Source organism: Haematobia irritans, chromosome 5, assembly GCF_050003625.1.
Source record: "Haematobia irritans isolate KBUSLIRL chromosome 5, ASM5000362v1, whole genome shotgun sequence".
NCBI classification, from domain to species: Eukaryota; Metazoa; Arthropoda; class Insecta; order Diptera; family Muscidae; genus Haematobia; species Haematobia irritans.
Window position 1 is genome coordinate 159,336,560 of NC_134401.1, and position 19,352 is coordinate 159,355,911.

General features: G+C 31.1%; 1 protein-coding gene across 3 annotated transcripts in view; it reads left to right on the top strand.

Annotated features, from left to right (window-relative positions):
- Positions 1-1,388: 1,388 nt before the first annotated feature.
- The window catches only part of Dh44-R1 (Diuretic hormone 44 receptor 1), a 134,936-nt gene continuing 116,972 nt past the window's right edge, over positions 1,389-19,352 (top strand). Inside the window, exon 1 of one of the 3 annotated variants that reach the window (XM_075312263.1) lies at positions 1,389-1,548. The gene's annotated coding sequence lies outside the window, so the exon portion shown is untranslated. The remainder of the gene's footprint in view (positions 1,549-19,352) is intronic. The other 2 variants (XM_075312262.1, XM_075312261.1) reach the window with 2 other exon arrangements.

The window sequence follows — 19,352 nt, forward strand, 5'->3', positions numbered from 1 at the left end:
TTTTGTTGAAGTTTATTTTCTATAGAAAATTCGATTGAAATTTTATTTCTATAGAAGATTTCATCGAATTTTTATTCCATAGAAAATTTCGTCAAAATTTTTTTGCTATAGAAAATTTCGTCGAAATTTTGTTTCTATAGAAAATTTTGTTGACATTTTATTTCTATAGAAAATTTTATTGACATTTTATTTCTATAGAAAATTTCGTAGAATTTTATTTCTATAGAAGTTTTCGTCGAAATTTTATTTCTGTAGAAAATTTCGTCGAAATTTTATTTCTATAGAAATTTCGTCGAAATTTTATTTCTATAGAAATTTTCGTCAACATTTTATTTTTATAGAAAATTTCGTCGAAATTTTATTTCTAAAGAAAATTTCGTCGAAATTTTATTTTCTATAGAAAATTTCGTTGAAATTTTATTTCTATAGATAATTTCTTTAAATTTTTATTTCTAAAGAAAAATACGTCGAAATTTTATTTTCTATAGAAAATTGTATTTTTATAGAAAATTTCGTCGAAATGTTAGTTGTTAAATTTAAACGGTCCTAATTGTGGATGCTATTGTAGTGGGAGCCAACTTAAGCTTATGAACTTAAAGTATTTCCATTTAAGTTCTTAGTACAAAGTTATCCTTTTTTGTTAAAGCTTTATCCGCATTATCATTGTTTGGGGATGTTATGGAGTTCATGTGTATGTTATTCAATCTTTTATCCCATAAAATTGGATTCCATGTTTGGATGCTATATGCTGCCAGCACCTGTTGCATTGTGCAAAACTTGTAAAAGCTTTGCACTTAGAAGCTTTTAAGAAAAAGGCATCATCAGGTAGCTATTCGGTGTTTACCATTTCAAATTATGGTTGTTGTTATAAATCAGTCTTTTGCGGCATTCGGAAGAATACGGTTCGATAACTAATAAACTGGCGGATATTTAAGAAAAATTTAGGGAATTTTAGTGCATTTTTTAAAAGAAAAACAAACAGAATAATCTAACTTAAAATTCAGTGACACACTGCAATGCCATGGGAAAATAAAAATAAAAAATTGTTGAAGACGAAATACAACAAAAAGGATAATGATGTATTTGAGTGTTTATGTGTAAAGAGTTGGCGGAAATACAAAAAAGAAAGGATGTAAGCATGTAATTGCATTTTCAGCGAAGAAGTGAATTTAATTTAATGGAATTAAACATGAAGTTTACTTACCCAAATGAAGATGTAATACTGGTTCTTAAAGTTTGTTGTAGTGGAGAAAATTACTTTGTATGAAAACAAAAATAATGTATTAAAAAAGTTGGAGATGTATTAAATTATTGAAAAATTATTATAATAATTGAAATATAAGATTTATTGACCACAATAAATAAATAAATAAATAAATACAATTGGAGGAAAAATTAAAATAAAGAAATCTGAATTTCTAAGAAAATTTTAATCATCTAAAATTAAAAAAATTGTATATGTGAATATTATTTGCATTAATTAGAAAAACACAGTTAAAAACATTTTCCCTGGGAACTGTCTTCCTTTTTACACGGATAAAGAAAGAGGTAAGATTTCTCTAACTTGTTTATGACTTTACAATCAATTTGAATTTATTTGCATAGATTATTCCCAAGTGAGTTATAAATAATCATATCCCAAATAAAAAAAAATAAAAAAACAAAAACAAACGAATCTTATGTACCCTCCACCAACAAAAAAAGGCCGATTAAATACGTATATAATTCACTTTCACAAATTTGTCTATAGAAATAAAATTGTAACAAAATATTCTATAGAAATAAAATTTTGACAACATTTTCCATAGAAATAAAATTTTGATAAAATTTTCTATAGAAATAAAATTTTGACAAAATTTTCTATACACATAAAATTTTGTCAAAATTTTCTATAGAAATAAAATTTTGATAAAATTTTCTATAGAATTAAAATTTTAACAAACTATTTTATAGAAAAAAAATTTTGAGAACATTTTCTATAGAAATAAAATTTTCACAAAATTTTCTATACAAATAAAAATTTGACAAAATTTGCCATAGAAATAAATTTGTGTCTAAACAAATAAAATTTTGACAACATTTTCTACAGAAATAAAATTTTCTATAGAAATAAAATTTTTGACAAAATTTTCTTATAAATAAAATTTTAACGAAATTTTCTATAGAAATAAAATTTTTACAAAACTTTCTATAGAAATAAAATTTTGACAAAATTTTCTATAGAAATACAATTTTGACAAAATTTTCTATAGAAATAAAATTTTGAAAACATTTTCTATAGAAACAACATTTTGACAAAATTTTCTATAGAAATAAAATTTTGACGAAATTTTCTATAGAAATAAAATTTTGACAAAATTTTCTATAGAAATAAAATTTTGACCAAATTTTCTATAGAAATAACATTTTGACAAAATTTTCTATAGAAATAAAATTTTCACAAAATTTTCTATAGAAATAAAATTTGGACAACATTTTCTATAGAAATAAAATTTTGCAAAATTTTCTATAGAAATAAAATTTTGACAACATTTTCTATAGAAATAAAATTTTGACAAAATTTTCTATAGAAATAAAATTTTGATAAATATTTCTATAGAAATAAAATTTTTACAAAACTTTCTATAGAAATAAAATTTTCACAAAATTTTCTATAGAAATAAAAATTTGACAAAATTTGCTATAGAAATAAAATTTTGTAAAAGTTTTCTATACAAATAAAATTTTGACAACATTTTCTACAGAAATAAAATTTTCTATAGAAATAAAATTTTGACAAAATTTACTATATAAATAAAATTTTGAGAACATTTTCTATAGAAATAATATTTTGACAAAATTTTCTATAGAAATAACATGTTCACAAAATTTTCTATAGAAATAAAATTTGGACAAAATTTCCTATAGAAATAAAATTTTGCAAATTTTTCTATAGAAATAAAATTTGGACAAAATTTTCTATAGAAATAATATTTTGCAAAATTTTCTATAGAAATAAAATTTTGACAAAATTTTCTATAGAAATAAAATTTTGACAACATTTTCTATAGAAATAAAATTTTGACAAAATTTTCTATAGAAATAAAATTTTGACAAAATTTTCTATACAAATAAAATTTTGACAAAATTTTTTATAGAAATAAAATTTTGTAAAAGTTTTCTATACAAATAAAATTTTGACAAAATTTTCTATAGAAATAAAGTTTTGACAAAATTTTCTATAGAAATAAAATTTTGACAAAATTTTCTATAGAAATAAAATTTTCACAAAATTTTCTATAGAAATAAAATTTTGACAAAATTTCCTATAGAAATAAAATTTTGACAAAATTTTCTATAGAAATAAAATTTTGACAAAGTTTTCTATAGAAATAAAATTTTGACAAAATTTTCTATAGAAATAAAATTTTGACAAAATTTTCTATAGAAATAAAATTTTGACGAAATTTTCTATAGAAATAAAATTTTGAAAAATTTTCTATAGAAATAAAATTTTGCCAAATTTTGTATAGAAATAAAATTTTGTCAAAATTTTCTATAGAAATAAAATTTTGTAAAAGTTTTCTATACAAATAAAATTTTGACAATATTTTCTACAGAAATAAAATTTTTTATAGAAATAAAATTTTGCAAAATTTTCTATAGAAACAAAATTTTGACAAAATTTTCTATAGAAATGAAATGTTCACAAAATTTTCTATAGAAATAAAATTTTGACAAAATTTTCTATAGAAATAAAATTTTGACAAAACTTTCTATAGATATAAAATTTTGACAAAATTTACTATAGAAATAAAATTTTGACAAAGTTTTATAGACATAAAATTTTGACAAAATTTTCTATAGAAATAAAATTTTACAATTTTGGTGGATTATTTTTGGCTCGAGTGGCTTCGGGATCGGCTATATATAATGTAGACCGTTATGGAACAATTTTTGCATGGTTGTTATACCCTGCGCCACATTGTGGAACAGGGTATTATAAGTTAGTACATATGTTTGCAACACCCAGAAGGAGACGAGATAGACACATGGTGTCTTTGGCAATAATGCTCAGGGTGGGGTCCTGAGTCGATCTAGCCATGTCCGTCCGTCTGTCTGTGAACACATTTTTGTGATCAAAGTCTAGGTCGCAGTTTAAGTCCAATCGCCTTCAAATTTGGCACAAGTTCCTGTTTTAGGTCAGAATAGAACCTTATTGATTTTGGAAGAAATCGGTTCAGATTTAGATATAGCTCCCATATATATCTTTCGCCCGATATGCACTTATATGGACCCAGAAGCCAGAGTTTTACCCTCAGTTGCTTGAAATTTTGCACCAGGAGAACAATAAGTATGTTACTATAGTCAGGTGTGCCAAATTTGATTGAAATCGGTTCAGATTGAGCTCTTATACATCTTTCCCCGATATAGACTTATATGGCCCCAGAAGCCAGAATTTTAGCCCAATTTGGTTCAAATTTTGCACTAGGAGTACAATTAGTAGTGTAGTCAAGTGTGCTAAATTTTATTGAAATCGGTTCAGATTTAGATATAGCTCCCATATATATCTTTCGCCCGATTTTCCGTCATATCACCACAGAGTTCAAAGTTGTAGTCCGATTTACGTGAAATTTGCACAGGGACTAGAATTAAAATACTAAGTATGCATTTGGTTGAAATCGGTTCGGATTTCTATATAGCTTCCATATATATGCTTTTCCGATTTGGGCACAAATGAACAATATACACTCATTTTCCTTATAAAATCGCCACTGCTAAGTCGAAAACTTTACTCAAAATTATTAAAATTTTCCTTTATTTCTAATACAAATCTATCGACCGACAAATCATAAATACACTTTTGCGAAGTTGCCTCAAAATTGGTTCAGATTAAAATGTTTCCCATATTTTTATACCCTGCGCCACACTGTGGAACAGGGTATTATAAGTTAGTGCATATGTTTGTAACACCCAGAAGGAGACGAGATAGACACATGGTGTCTTTGGCAATAATGCTCAGGGTGGGTCCCTGAGTCGATATAACCATGTCCGTCTGTCCGTGAACACATTTTTGTAATCAAAGTCTAGGTCGCAGTTTTAGTCCAATCGACTTGAAATTTGGCACAAGTATGTGTTTTGGCTCAGAATAGAACCCTATTGATTTTGGAATAAATCGGTTCAGATTTAGATATAGCTCCCATATAAATATTTCGCCCGACATGGACTTATATGGCCCCAGAAGCCAGAGTTTTACCCTAATTTGCTTAAAATTTTGCACAAGAAGAAGAACAATTAGTACTATAGTCAAGTGTGCCACATTTTATTGAAATCGGTTCAGATTTAGATATAGCTCCCACATATATCTTTCGCCCGATATGGACTAATACGGTCCCAGAAGCCAGAGTTTTACCCCAATTGGGTTGAAATTTTGCACTACGAGTACAATTAGTAGTGTAGTCAAGTGTGCCAAATTTTATTGAAATCGGTTCAGATTTAGATATAGCTCCCATATATAACGTTCGCACGATTTACACTCATATGACCACAGTGGCCAATCTTTTACTCCGATTTAATTGAAATTTTGCACAGGGAGTAGAATTAGCATTGTAGCTATGCGTGCCAAATTTGGTTGAAATCGGTTCAGATCTAAATATATCTCCCATATATAGCATTCGCACGATTTACACTCATATGACCACAGAGGCCAATTTTTAACTCCGATTTAGTTGAAATTTTGCACAGAGAGTAGAATTAACATTGTAGCTATACGTGCCAAATTTGGTTGAAATCGGTTCAGATTTAGATATAGCTCCCAAATGGTCAAAATACCAACATTTTCCTTGTAAAATCGCCACTGCTTAGTCGAAAAGTTGTAAAAATGACTCTAATTTTCCTAAACTTCTAATACATATATTTCGAGCGATAAATCATAAATAAACTTTTGCAAAGTTTCCTTAAATTTGCTTCAGCTTTAAATGTTTCCCATATTTTTTACTAACATTGTGTTCCACCCTAGTGCATTAGTCGACTTAAATTTTGAGTCTATAGATTTTGTAGAAGTCTATCAAATTCTGTTTAGATCGAGTGATATTTAAATGTATGTATTTGGGACAAACCTTTATATATAGCTCCGCAAGGCAAATTTGGGGGTCGGTTTATACGGGGGCTATACGTAAAAGTGGTCCAATATGGCCAATTTGCAATACCATCCGTCCTACATCAATAACAACTACTTATGTCAAGTTTTAAGTCGATAGCTTATTTCGTTCGGAAGTTAGCATGATTTCAACAGACGGACATGCTTAGATCGACTCAGAATTTCACCACAACCCAGAATATATACTTTTTTATGGGGTCTTAGAACAATATTTCGATGTGTTACAAACGGAATGACAAAGTTAATATACCCCCCATCCTATGGTGGAGGGTATAAAAATTATATACAAAAGAAATATAAAGATTTACCAAATTCGTATTTCCTACCAAATATTTCAGAATTTCTTAAAATTTGTAAATGTTAGCACAAATGCACTCATCGTGAACTTCGTATGGCGCTAAGGACGTGCCTGCAATTTTCAACTCCAATTTTTTTCCTTTCAACTATGAAATTTTCTTTAACAAGTGAAAAAAAAATTAATTACGTCAAATAAATTTTCTTGAATTTATCGAAAAATATTTACCTTGTTTTGTGATATCGGCGTGTAATCGGTGTTTCTTATACAGTTTAGTTAAATTTTTCTAAAATTAACCAAAATTTTCCTTCCTGGCGGTTTCACTGTTTTTTTTAGTGCACTTATTTCAATCTCACTCCTTTTGAATCTCTGACATCGAAATAGCGGATTTCATATACTCTTCATTTTATAGCGAACGCAATAATAAACCATGAATCAAAGGCTTGGGAGTTTTGGGAGCATACCAAAAAAAAAAAAATTATATAAATTTCTTATACTAATCATTTTTGGCATCTATATCCCTTTCTCAAAGCTCTTTAATATTTGATTTATTATAAATCATCAATTTCATTTTTGCTACAATATCCTTTAACTTATCTTTAAATTAGAAACATTGTGAAGTGTCTCATGTTTATTGCCCTATGTAAAAATGTGTAGTGTTAACTAAATAAATGACTTGCAAATTATCGTAATGGGAGCGTGGGGATACGTGGGAGAATAGAAAATGTTTAGGTCAAATACTTTACGTACCGAAAATAGAAATGAGTATTAAATAAGCTTAAACATAAACAAAGCGGATAGAAAGAAAGTCAATCCTAACTAATCTTATGGTTGGCCACTGGAAACCCTTAAGGATAGTAGTAATGAGTAAATAACCCACACTCATTCACATATTCCGACTGACGCGACCAAACATAGAGAAATAGATACAAAAACACATCCACACAAACATACATACTTACACTCTCACTGGTATTATGGTTCATACGAAGTGAGAGAGGAGAAAAATAGAAAAATATGCTAACGATTATAGGAATTATACCCGAGATGATAGTTTACAATAACACAGACCAAAACGCACGAACACACACATAAACTCTAGAGTACTAGAGAAGCAACAGTAGGAGGTTGTAAAGACACCGGGCGGCAATGAAAGGCATGATTCTGTTAGTAATAAAATTTACTACTACTGCCTGCCTCTTGTTAAAATGGTCAAGCCTATGCATTGGGTTAGATCGTAAATTATATAAACCCCAACACATCAAGCACCAGCCATATTTCTCTAATGTTCTCTGGTGACTCCTCTTGGTTTATCTCCTACTGATACGCAAGCCCCCACCCCCTCTCCCAACACACACTATTTGAGTGGTGTGTAAGAAAAAGGTAAACCCAGCAAATATCATCTTGGATATTGTAAGAGAGAATACATCGTTAAACCACAGGATTTCAGGAAATCCTAACAAAATATCTTTTGGTATCTATTTGGGTTTAACAAAATGTGAAATTGTTTTGAAAATAGCAACACATGTGGCAATTTGCGATGGTCTCATGGCACATGATTCATTTTGTGGGGTCGTTTTGTTTAATGGTAAGCTGGTGGAAATAAATTCCTTAACTGGTTATGGATGTGAGACTTTGTGTAATTAATGTTATGATCTATTACCCTTTAATATCCCAGATATTAAATCACACACTTGTGGAGACCAGTGTTGCCAACTATTGAGAAGCAAAAATAGCAAGATTAAATACAATTTATACCATAAAATTGCTAAAATTGTGAAAACAGCCAGAAAAAAATACATACACCTAAAGAAAAACTTTGAAATATATTGAAATTTTATTTAAAGAAATTCCTTTTTGTTGTAAATTAAGAGGTTGGCTGATAAGTCCCCGGTCTGACAGATAGATGGCGTCGCTAATATTAAATGCGGTCAAAATTTGGTCAATATAAACTTAACGGAGCCGGACTATCGACTTACAAGGAGGTAGTGACTCCAAATCGCGATGATAAACAAAATACGACGGCCAAAGCGCGATCCCGGAGGCTGTACACAACGATGCTGACGAAGTTTGACTGCGTGGTAATGGACGACGAAACCTACGTCAAAGCCGACTACAAGCAGCTTCCGGGACAGGAGTTTTATACGGCAAAAGGAAAGGGAAAGGTAGCAGATATTTTCAAGCACATAAAACTGTCAAAGTTCGCAAAGAAATATCTGGTTAGGCAAGCCATCTGTACCTGTGGCTTGAAAAGCAGCATTTTCATAGCTTCCGGGACTGTTAACCAAGAAATTTACGTGAAAGAGTGTTTGAATAAACGTCTGCTGCCTTTCCTGAAGAAACACGGTTGTTCCGTACTGTTTTGGCCGGATTTGGCATCTTGTCATTACGGTAAAAAGGCCATGGAGTGGTACGCCGCCAACAACGTGCAGGTGGTTCCCAAGGACAAGAACCCTCCCAACACGCCAGAGCTCCGCCCAATTGAGAAATACTGGGCTATTGTCAAGCGGAACCTAAAGAAGACCAAAAAAACTGTTAAGGACGAGCAGCAGTTCAAGGCAAACTGGCTTTCTGCGGCGAAGAAGGTGGACAAGGTGGGTGTACAAAATCTGATGGCAGGTGTCAAGCGTGAGGCCTAGCAATTCGGATTTGGAAAAGTGAAAGCCTAACTGAATATTTTTCCTGAATTTTATACTAATTGAACTTGAAAAAGAAATTTAGTTTGATTTTTTAAATAAACGATTTCACCGATTTACACGCGTTTTCCCTTGACCAAATTTTGACCGTATCACCCTTTAGTAGAGGTGTGCACGTGAGCAATATTTTACTCACGCACACTCACGACGGAAGAATCTTACTCACGTAATTTACCTTAGCGCGTCGACGCATGAGCAATATTAAAATCGACAGCTTTATTAAATTCTTAACATCCCAGGTGTCACTAAAATGGTAAATGAATTTAACTCTTATGTTGGTGAGCGGGATTATTTTCGTGAGCGTAAATCTTTACTCGTGAGTCACGACACACCTCTAATATATAGTACCAACCTTCAAATGATTCGTGTCAACATTTGACGTCTGTAAGTCAATTAGTTTGTGAGATAGAGCGTCTTTTGTGAAACAACTTTTGTTATTGTGAAAAAAATGGAAAAAAGGAAAAATATTGAAGCAAAAACTTGGCTTGATAATAAGTTTCCGGACTCAGCCCCAGGGAAATCAAAAATAATTGATTGGTATGCAAAATTCAAGCGTGGTGAAATGAGCACGGAGGACGGTGAACTCACTAGATGCCCGAAAGAGGTGGTTACCGACGAAAACATCAAAAAAAATCCACAAAATGATTTTGAATGACCGTAAAATGAAGTTGATCGAGATAACAGAGGCCTTAAAGATATCAAAGGAACGTGTTGGTCATATCTGTAGAGTATCAATTATTAAGCTCGAACATTTATCTTATTTTAACATTGTACTCTCAAGTTTGTAAAAACAAGTTAGTAACATTGCACTCTCACTCTCATTGGCTAATGTATCTCACACACTAACACACACATCCAATCGGTTATTTATACCGAACAAATATATCATTTCTGTATTTATACATTTGAATTTTAATAAACGAGTTTAGTATACATTTGAGCATAGATGAAGCCGCTTGCGTTTTACTTGGCAGTGTAATACACTATATATTTGGCGACGAGGAAAAAAAAAAAAAAAAAACGAGTCAACGGTTTTGGTGGTTGCTACAATTAACAGTAAAATTAATTGCATATGTACTTATGTGTGCAATAAATGAAAAACAAACTGAATATAATTGAAAACTAAAAGAAAGAAATGCCCCCAAAGATGGACGAATCCAACGTAACACTAAGTGGTGGTCAGATGACAGTGGTCCAGACAACCAGTGTTAACGAATTTAACCCCAGTGTTGAGTCATGGGAGGTGTGGAAAGAAAAAATTGATATTCACTTCTGTGAGATTGGTTGTACGGAAGATAACATCAAAAGATCAATCTTACTAAAGTCAATTGGTGCAGTGCCGTATAAAGTGCTTCACAGCTTATGCAGCCCAAATTCTCCAGTGTCCAAAACGTATGAAGAACTGTGTGAAATATTGGACACTCAGTATACACCACCAACAATTGTTTTTAATGAGAGAAAAAAATTTCATTTGGCCGTAAAAAGTGAGGGGGAGTCTGTAGCGGAATGGTATGCCCGTGTAAAAACATTGGCACTTAATTGCAAGTTTGGGCAACATTTAGATGCTTTTGTTTTAAACCAATTTATAATGGGTTTACCAAATTTTATGTTTGAGAGGCTGTGTGAAGAAGACGAAAGCATAACGCTACAAAGTGCTTTGAGGAAAGCCATGATATTAGAAACCAAAAATATGACGAAGGCGGTGGAAAGAGACCAAAGTTCTATAAACTTTGTTAACAAAAACAAATTTCAAAGGAAAAATAGTGGTGGCGGTGGCAGAGGTAGTAATTGCAGTGGCAATAGGTGTGGTATTGGCAGCAGCAGTAAAGGAAATGGTGGCAGAGGAGATTTTTATGGCAGCAGAGACAATAGATCTGACGGTGGAAAAAGTCTGCATGTTCTCATTGTGGCTGGCGAAACCATAGTTCGCAATCTTGTAAATACAAGGACAGCAAGTGTCATTCCTGTGGGAAGATTGGCCATTTAGCTTCTGTTTGCTATAGTAAAAAGAGAAGTGTTAATTATGTTTCTAATGACTCTAATGAAGATTATATTGATAATGAACTTTTTAATTATTCAATTTTTAGTGTGGCTGAGCGTGGTTCTAGTGACGTGTACTCTCTACCAGTCGTTATTGATGGGGTCAAAATGAACGCCGTTTGTGACACCGGTGCTCCATGTACGCTGTTGCCTGTTTCGTTTTATGGAAACAACAATATAAAGAAAAATCTTCGACCATGTCGTGTACCTTATGTGGATTATAGTGGAGACAAAATAAAGCTAGTTGGTGAATGTGATGCCACTGTTACTTATGAAGGTAAAACCAAATCTGTAGTAGTTGTTGTTGTTGATTCGATGAATCCACCATTACTTGGACGTTCATTTTTACGTGCTTTCAATTTTGAATTGCTCCAAGTCAACAATATAAGACCTGAGAACGTGAATTCCATTATTGAAGAAATGAAAAACGAATTCTCTGATGTTTTTGAGAATAAATTGGGCAAATATAAAGCCAATGTTATTTCCCTGAAGGTTGCTGAAGATGCAACCCCAGTTTTTTTTAAACCGAGACCAATACCTTTGGCTTGGAAGGACAAAGTCGAGGCAAAATTGCGTGATTTGATTGAAGCGGATGTATTGGAGCCGGTTGATAACTCTGATTGGGGTACGCCGTTAGTACCAATCTTAAAGCCCAACGGCGATTTTCGAATTTGTGGCGACTATAAAGTAACAATTAACAAATTTCTAAAGGATTTCAAATATCCATTGCCTCGGATAGAGGAAATTTTTGCTTCTTTGGAGGGTGGCGAACTTTTCACGAAACTTGATTTGTCAAATGCTTACAATCAATTGGTGTTAGATGATAGTTCCCAATTACTGTGTGCGTGGAGTACGCACATTGGAACTTTAAAAGTAAAGCGTTTACCATTTGGTGTCAAGACAGCTGCGGCTATTTTTCAGAAAACCATGGAAAATTTATTCAGGGGTATTCCATGTGTAGTTGTATACCAGGATGATATAACGGTCACTGGTAAAAATTTACATGAGCATGTACGTACATTACGTTTAGTTCTTCAAAAATTGCAAAGTTCTGGATTGAGATTGAATTTAAATAAGTCGGAATTTTTCAAACCCAAAATTTCATATCTCGGTTTCAATATTGATAAAAATGGACTTAGTAAGAACAATGATCGGATTTCGAGTATAATTTCTGCACCGATTCCTTCTAATGTCTCAGAATTAAGAGCCTTTGTGGGTATGGCGAATTACTATTCGAAATTTATTAACAATTTTGCAGAAATCATGTCTCACTTTTATTCTCTATTGAGCAAAGATGTACCATTTGTGTGGTCGAATGATTGTCAGAAGGCGTATGATTTTATAAAAAAAGCTGTAACATCAGACCAAGTTCTAGTCCATTTCAACCCTGAGTTACCACTGATATTGACAACTGATGCTTCCAATAGTGCAGTGGCGGGAATTTTATCTCATGAGTTTTCAGATGGTCTCAAACCTATAGCTTTTGTATCAAGAGCTTTATCTAAAAGCGAGAAAAATTATAGCACGCTTGAAAAGGAAGCACTCGCAATTGTGTTTTGTGTTACGAAACTAAAACAGTATTTACTTGGTAATAAATTTGTCTTACGAACTGATCACCGCCCCCTTCTCACAATCTTTGGAGCAAATAAAGGCTTGCCTATGATGGCCTCAGCACGTATGCAGCGATGGGCATTAATTTTATCCGGTTTTAATTATACTGTTGAACATGTAAAAGGAGTCCAAAATGAGGCGGACACCATTTCTCGAATGCCTCAAACAAGTTTTGAGAAAAATGCATGCGAAAATTCGTATGTGAATTTTATTGAGAATGAAGCAAATTTTAATTTGAATTTCAAGACTGTTTCTCGTGAAACGAGACGTGATCCAGTTTTATCAAGAGTGGCAGATTGTATTTACAATGGAACCTTAAACAATTTGATTGATGATTTATATAAGCCATACCGTGAACGGAATTTACAACTAACGGTTGAATCAGACTGTATTCTGTGGGGCTATAGAGTTGTAATTCCAGAAAAATTAAGATCTGCAATCTTAAACGAGCTACACTCTTCACATTTAGGAATTGTGAAAACAAAGGCTTTAGCCAGATCGTACATATGGTGGCCTGGCCTCGATAAAGACATTGAAAATCGTATCAAAAACTGTATTAACTGTCAAAGGCTGCAGCCCAATCCCGAGAAAGGCGTTCTGATCCCATGGGTTCCCAATGGATCTGTTTGGAGCAGAATTCATATCGACTTTCTTGGTCCCATCAAAAACTTTCATTATTTCATCATAGTTGATTCTTTTTCAAAGTTTGTGGAAGTATTTAAAACTAAAGATTTAACAACTGCATTTACAATAACAAAACTGAGAGAATTGTTTGCTCGTTATGGACTGGTCGATACACTTGTTAGTGACAACGGCCCACAGTTCACTTCGTATGAGTTCAAACATTTTTTATCCTCCAATGGAATAAAACACTTGTTGACTGCTCCTGGACATCCGTCCACAAATGGACAAGCTGAAAATTTCGTCAAAACTTTTAAAAAATCAATTTTGGCAAATTTAGATCAGAACAAGAATACCAATATAGATCAAATTGTATGTCGTTTCCTCATGGATTACAGAAACATGACGCATTGCACAACTGGTGAATCTCCGGCAAAACTATTTTTTGGAAGAAAACTTAAAACTAGATTCAGTCTTTTGAAGCCCCCAACAACACAACAAAATATATTAAATTCTCAGGACAACAATGTTGCCAATCATAAAGGAAATAGAAATGTGTCTTTCCTAGAGGGTCAAAACGTTTTTGTACGTGACTATCGAAATCCAAATAAACCCAGCTGGATTAATGCAACAATTAAACAAAAACTAGGTCCTCAATCGTATTCCTGTGTTTTGTCTCACAGCAACAACGTAATTAAACGTCATCTTGATCAGATACGAGGTCAACAAATAGAACAACAACAGCAACAACAATCCACTGAGCCTTCTCTGGAAAACTTTTCTAACAACAACGACACTTTGTCATCAGAAATTGAACAACGGCAAATAAACAATGAGAATTCACTCACTAGAAGAGAGCTCAGACCACGAGAGGGAGGTAGAGTGGTAAAAAAATAATATGTTCCAAAATTGAATACATACATATATATACATATACAATTGTGTACACATATCTATAAATAGACATGTTTATATTTTGCCAACTTTAGGAGGAGCATGTAGAGTATCAATTATTAAGCTCGAACATTTATCTTATTTTAACATTGTACTCTCAAGTTTGTAAAAACAAGTTAGTAACATTGCACTCTCACTCTCATTGGCTAATGTATCTCACACACTAACACACACATCCAATCGGTTATTTATACCGAACAAATATATCATTTCTGTATTTATACATTTGAATTTTAATAAACGAGTTTAGTATACATTTGAGCATAGATGAAGCCGCTTGCGTTTTACTTGGCAGTGTAATACACTATAATATCATTCATTAATATTTGGATATGCGGAAGCTCTGCGCAAAATGGGTGCCGCGTGAGCTCACATTTGACCAAAAACAACAACGTGTTGATGATTCTGAGCGGTGTTTGCAGCTATTAACTCGTAATACACCCGAGTTTTTCGGTCGATATGTGACAATGGATGAAACATGGCTCCATCACTACACTCCTGAGTCCAATCGACAGTCGGCTGAGTGGACAGCGACCGGTGAACCGTCTCCGAAGCGTGGAAAGACTCAAAAGTCCGCTGGCAAAGTAATGGCCTCTGTTTTTTGGGATGTGCATGGAATAATTTTTATCGATTATCTTGAGAAGGGAAAAACCATCAAAAGTGACTATTATATGGCGTTATTGGAGCGTTTGAAAGTCGAAATCGCAGCAAAACGGCCCCATATGAAAAAAAAAAATTCACGAACATTTTTCCAATCAAAATCTTAATTGAGTTTTTATAAAATATTCAATTAAAAATTTAATTGATTCAACAATTGAAACAAAAATCAATCACAAAAATTAATAGAATCAATTAATTTTTTAATTGACTTTCAATTAAATTTTTAATTGATACTATAATTTCTGTGATTGAAGACATTTCAATTAAAAAATGAATTGGTTCAATTAATTTCGTGATTGAATCAGAAAATATATTTTTTTGTGTGTACTTGACATTTTTGAAGTGCATGATATCTCTAATTTCCCATCTTCTGATTGCTGTTCTTATATTTCACTTATTACCAAATAATAATAGAAATGCATTCTAATGTAGGTAGGATACAAAACAGCTAGATTGGCATCACTGATCAGAACATCAAAGGCAAGTGAGCATAGAATGCAAAAAATGAGAGCAGGGCTGCCAATAAAATTTCAAGAAAAATCGTAATTTTTTTCCGAAGAAATCGTCATAATCGTCACTTCTATTTTAAAAATCGTCAAAAAATCTCTAATGTAAATAATATAAAATAAAAAAATTTTTTGCTTAAAAACAAAATTATTACTTTCATTTCATCAACAAAAGCTAATGAATTCAGTTTGGTATAAAAATAACATAAAAACATTTTTACGATTTTCCAAAATTTAATCATAAATCTCGTATTAGAGAGTCAACTGTAATTAAGAGGTGCAACTTTCTATAGAAATACAATTTTCACAAAATCTTCTATAGAAATAAAATTTTGATTTTCTATAAAAATTAAATTTTGCAAAAATTTTCTTAGAAATAAAAATGTACAAAATGTTTCCACAGATATAAAGTTTTGAAAAAGTTGTCTATAGAAATAAAATTTTGACAAAATTTTCTATAGAAATGAAATTTTGACAAAATTTTCTATAGAAATAAAATTCTGACAAAGTTTTCTATAATAATAAAATTTTGACAAAATTTTCTATAGAAATAAAATGTTGACAAAATTTTCTATAGAAATAAAATTTTGACAAAATTTTCTACAGAAATAAAATTTGGACAAAATTTTCTATAGAAATAAAATTTTGACAAAGTTTTCTATAAAAATAAAATTTTGACAAAATTTTATATAGAAATAAAATTTTGACAAAAATTTCTATAGAAATAAAATTTTGACAAAATTTTCTATAGAAATAAAATTTTGACAAAATTTTCTATAAAAAATTTTCTATAAAAATTTTGACAAAATTTTCTATAGAAACAAAATTTTGACAAAATTTTCTATAAAAATAAAATTTTGACAAAATAAAATTTTGAAAAAATTTTCTATAGAAATGAAATTTAGACAAAATTTTCTACAGAAATAAAATTTTGACAAAATTTTCTATAGATTTAAAATTTTGACAAAAATTTGTACAGAAATAAAATTTTGACAAAATTTTCTATAGAAATAAAATTTTGACAAAATTTTCTATAGAAATAAAATTTTGAGAAAAGTTTTCTATAAAAATAAAATTTTGACAAAATTTTCTATAGAAATAAAATTTTGAGAAAATTTTCTATAAAAATAAAATTTTGACAAAATTTTCTATAGAAATACAATATCGACAAGATTTTCTATAGAAATAAAATTTTGACAAAATTTTCTATAGAAATAAAATTTTGACAAAATTTTCTATAGAAATAAAATTTTGACAAAATTTTCTATAGAAATAAAATTTTGACAAAATTTTCTATAAAAATAAAATTTTGACAAAATTTTCTATAGAAATAAAATTTTGACAAAATTTTCTATAAAAATAAAATTTTGACAAAATTTTCTATAGAAATACAATATAGACAAAATTTTCTATATAAATAAAATTTTGACAAAATTTTTTATAGAAATAAAATTTTGACAAATTTTTCTATAGAAATAAAACTTTGACAAAATTTCATAGAAACGAAATTTTGACGAAATTTTCTATAGAAATAAAATTTTGACAAATTTTTTTGTAGAAATAAACTTTTGTAGAATAAAACTTTTCTTTCCAATAACACAATATTTTTTTTATATACTAACCACAAAAATTTGATCAACAACTTCAAAATAAATTGTTTTAATTAGGTAGATTTTTGATAAATTTTTCTTAAAGTTTTTAGTGGATTATTTTTGGCACGAGTGGCAACCGTGATACAAATACTGTAGATGTCAAATGAGGTATAGCTCCTACATGTATGAAATTTCCAGCAAAAACTCTTTTTTGCTGGCTTTAAACGTGTAAACCAACTGCTTCTATTAAAAATGTTTGAACGGAGCTAATATCGTCATTTTTGGGGCAAAAATCGGAAAATCGGTATTTGCTATTTTTTGAGAAAAAAATCGTCAAAATGCCTATAAATCGGCAAAATTGGCAGCCCTGGATGAGAGAGAGACAGAGAGATCAAGGGTTCCGCTGTTTTTACGCCTATTACGATGTATGATAACATTTGAAGGTGGACACATTCAGCTAGATTGGCATCACTGATCAGAACATCAAAGGCAAGAGAGCATAGAATCCAAATGATGAGAGAGAAAGTAAGAGTATTACAAATTCATTTATACCGGAAAGTCATCCTTTTTTGTTGTACACTAACGTCATCCTTCGTCATTTTGACTACGGCCTATTTGAGTGCGCTTTAAATTACTTCATGAGCAAAAATGAGAACCTAAATTTAATATAATTTTTTATTAAGTATATTTTTAATTAATATTAAACAAAAATCCATAAAATTTTTGAATTATAATAACTTAAATTTGTCCTTTCCCAATCGACCAAAATACAGTTTAGATTGAAAATAAAATTAAGCGTCATCATAGTTTGACGAATGATGCTTGTCTAGGGTTATGCCCATAAAGGATATGTGATAAAATTTCAAGATGGACACATTTTTAGTAAAATTTACAAACTTTATGAAATTCAGAACATTGAGCGAATTTTGAATTTAGTAAAATTGTATGCTTTAATTGTGTACAATTTGTTTTTCCTTTTTTAGTTCATGTTAGTAAAGTGAACTAAAAATTATTAAAGTGGAGGCAACATTCTCTTACTGGGGAAATTTTAACTAAAATATAATAATTACAATAATTTCTAAACTAAAGTTATGTTAGCTTTCTTTGAGTATAGCCTATATAAAAAAAATTTTTTCTGTGTCCATTTCGATCAATTTGACGCTGCGCGATCATGATAAAGGTCCTGAGTGAGCAAACGTGCGACCATCTTGCTGATGGGCCATATGGTGCATAATACTCATCTCTCTAAGCAAAGCCCACAAAAAAACCTCTACCTTCCCTATTGGAATTACACATTGTCACTCCCATTCCTGGCAAGCATTTCATAATTTTTCAATTTGATTTACAGCATAAACGTTATTTTTGTCACTGCATTCCGCTATGGGGAAAAATATGCAAAATTTCCAATTTAGTGGTTGGTCAAAGCTTAAAGCCGGAAAACCATTAGGGACACAAAAAAAGGATACCATTACATTCTTCAAGTGCCTTATGCCATGTTTGAATAGGTTTTTATCGGACATAAAGGCAAGGAAGCCACGTCAATGTCAGTAACTTAAGAGAGAACATGACGTTTTCATCACCCCTCTCTCCCCTGCCATGTTTATGAAATATGTCAAAGGACCCTAAAAGACCATCGAATCGAGGCATCCGGAACAGTGGCAATAGCAGGATATTTTATGAGTGTTGATGCATAGCCTTTTTATGGTCGTTGTGTTTGTTTTGTGTAAATTTTTTGGGTTGTGTTTTTCGAGGTGTAAAGTCGGCGCAATTTGAAATCCTTAATAGAAAAAAGAGTGTAACACCCGCATATCAATTGTGGGTGGGTTTGTAAGATGTTGTTCATTTTTGTTGTTTGTTTGAAATACCCCTTAGGTAACTCAAAGAAGTAGATGAACTTAGGAAAGGGATTTTTGTTGTTGCTGTTGTTGTAATCAAAAATGTATGCTAAATACTGTGACACTATAAAGCTTCCGCCTCCCCACCATAAACCACAAAACATAACGAGTGATAAATCAAAAAGTCTGCATTTAATTTTAAAATACTTTGGGAATGGGATCGTTTCTTTCCAGCCACAAAAAAAGTGTAAGGACAAATGTCCTAAAGGCTTTTGGGGGGTATTTTTCATAGATGTCCTATTGCTCTCATTAAAATGCTGGGAAATGGGGTTATTGATTCGATTGTACAAAGTCCTTTCAAAGACAAAGTTCTACTAAAGACTGTCAACAACAATCGAATTAC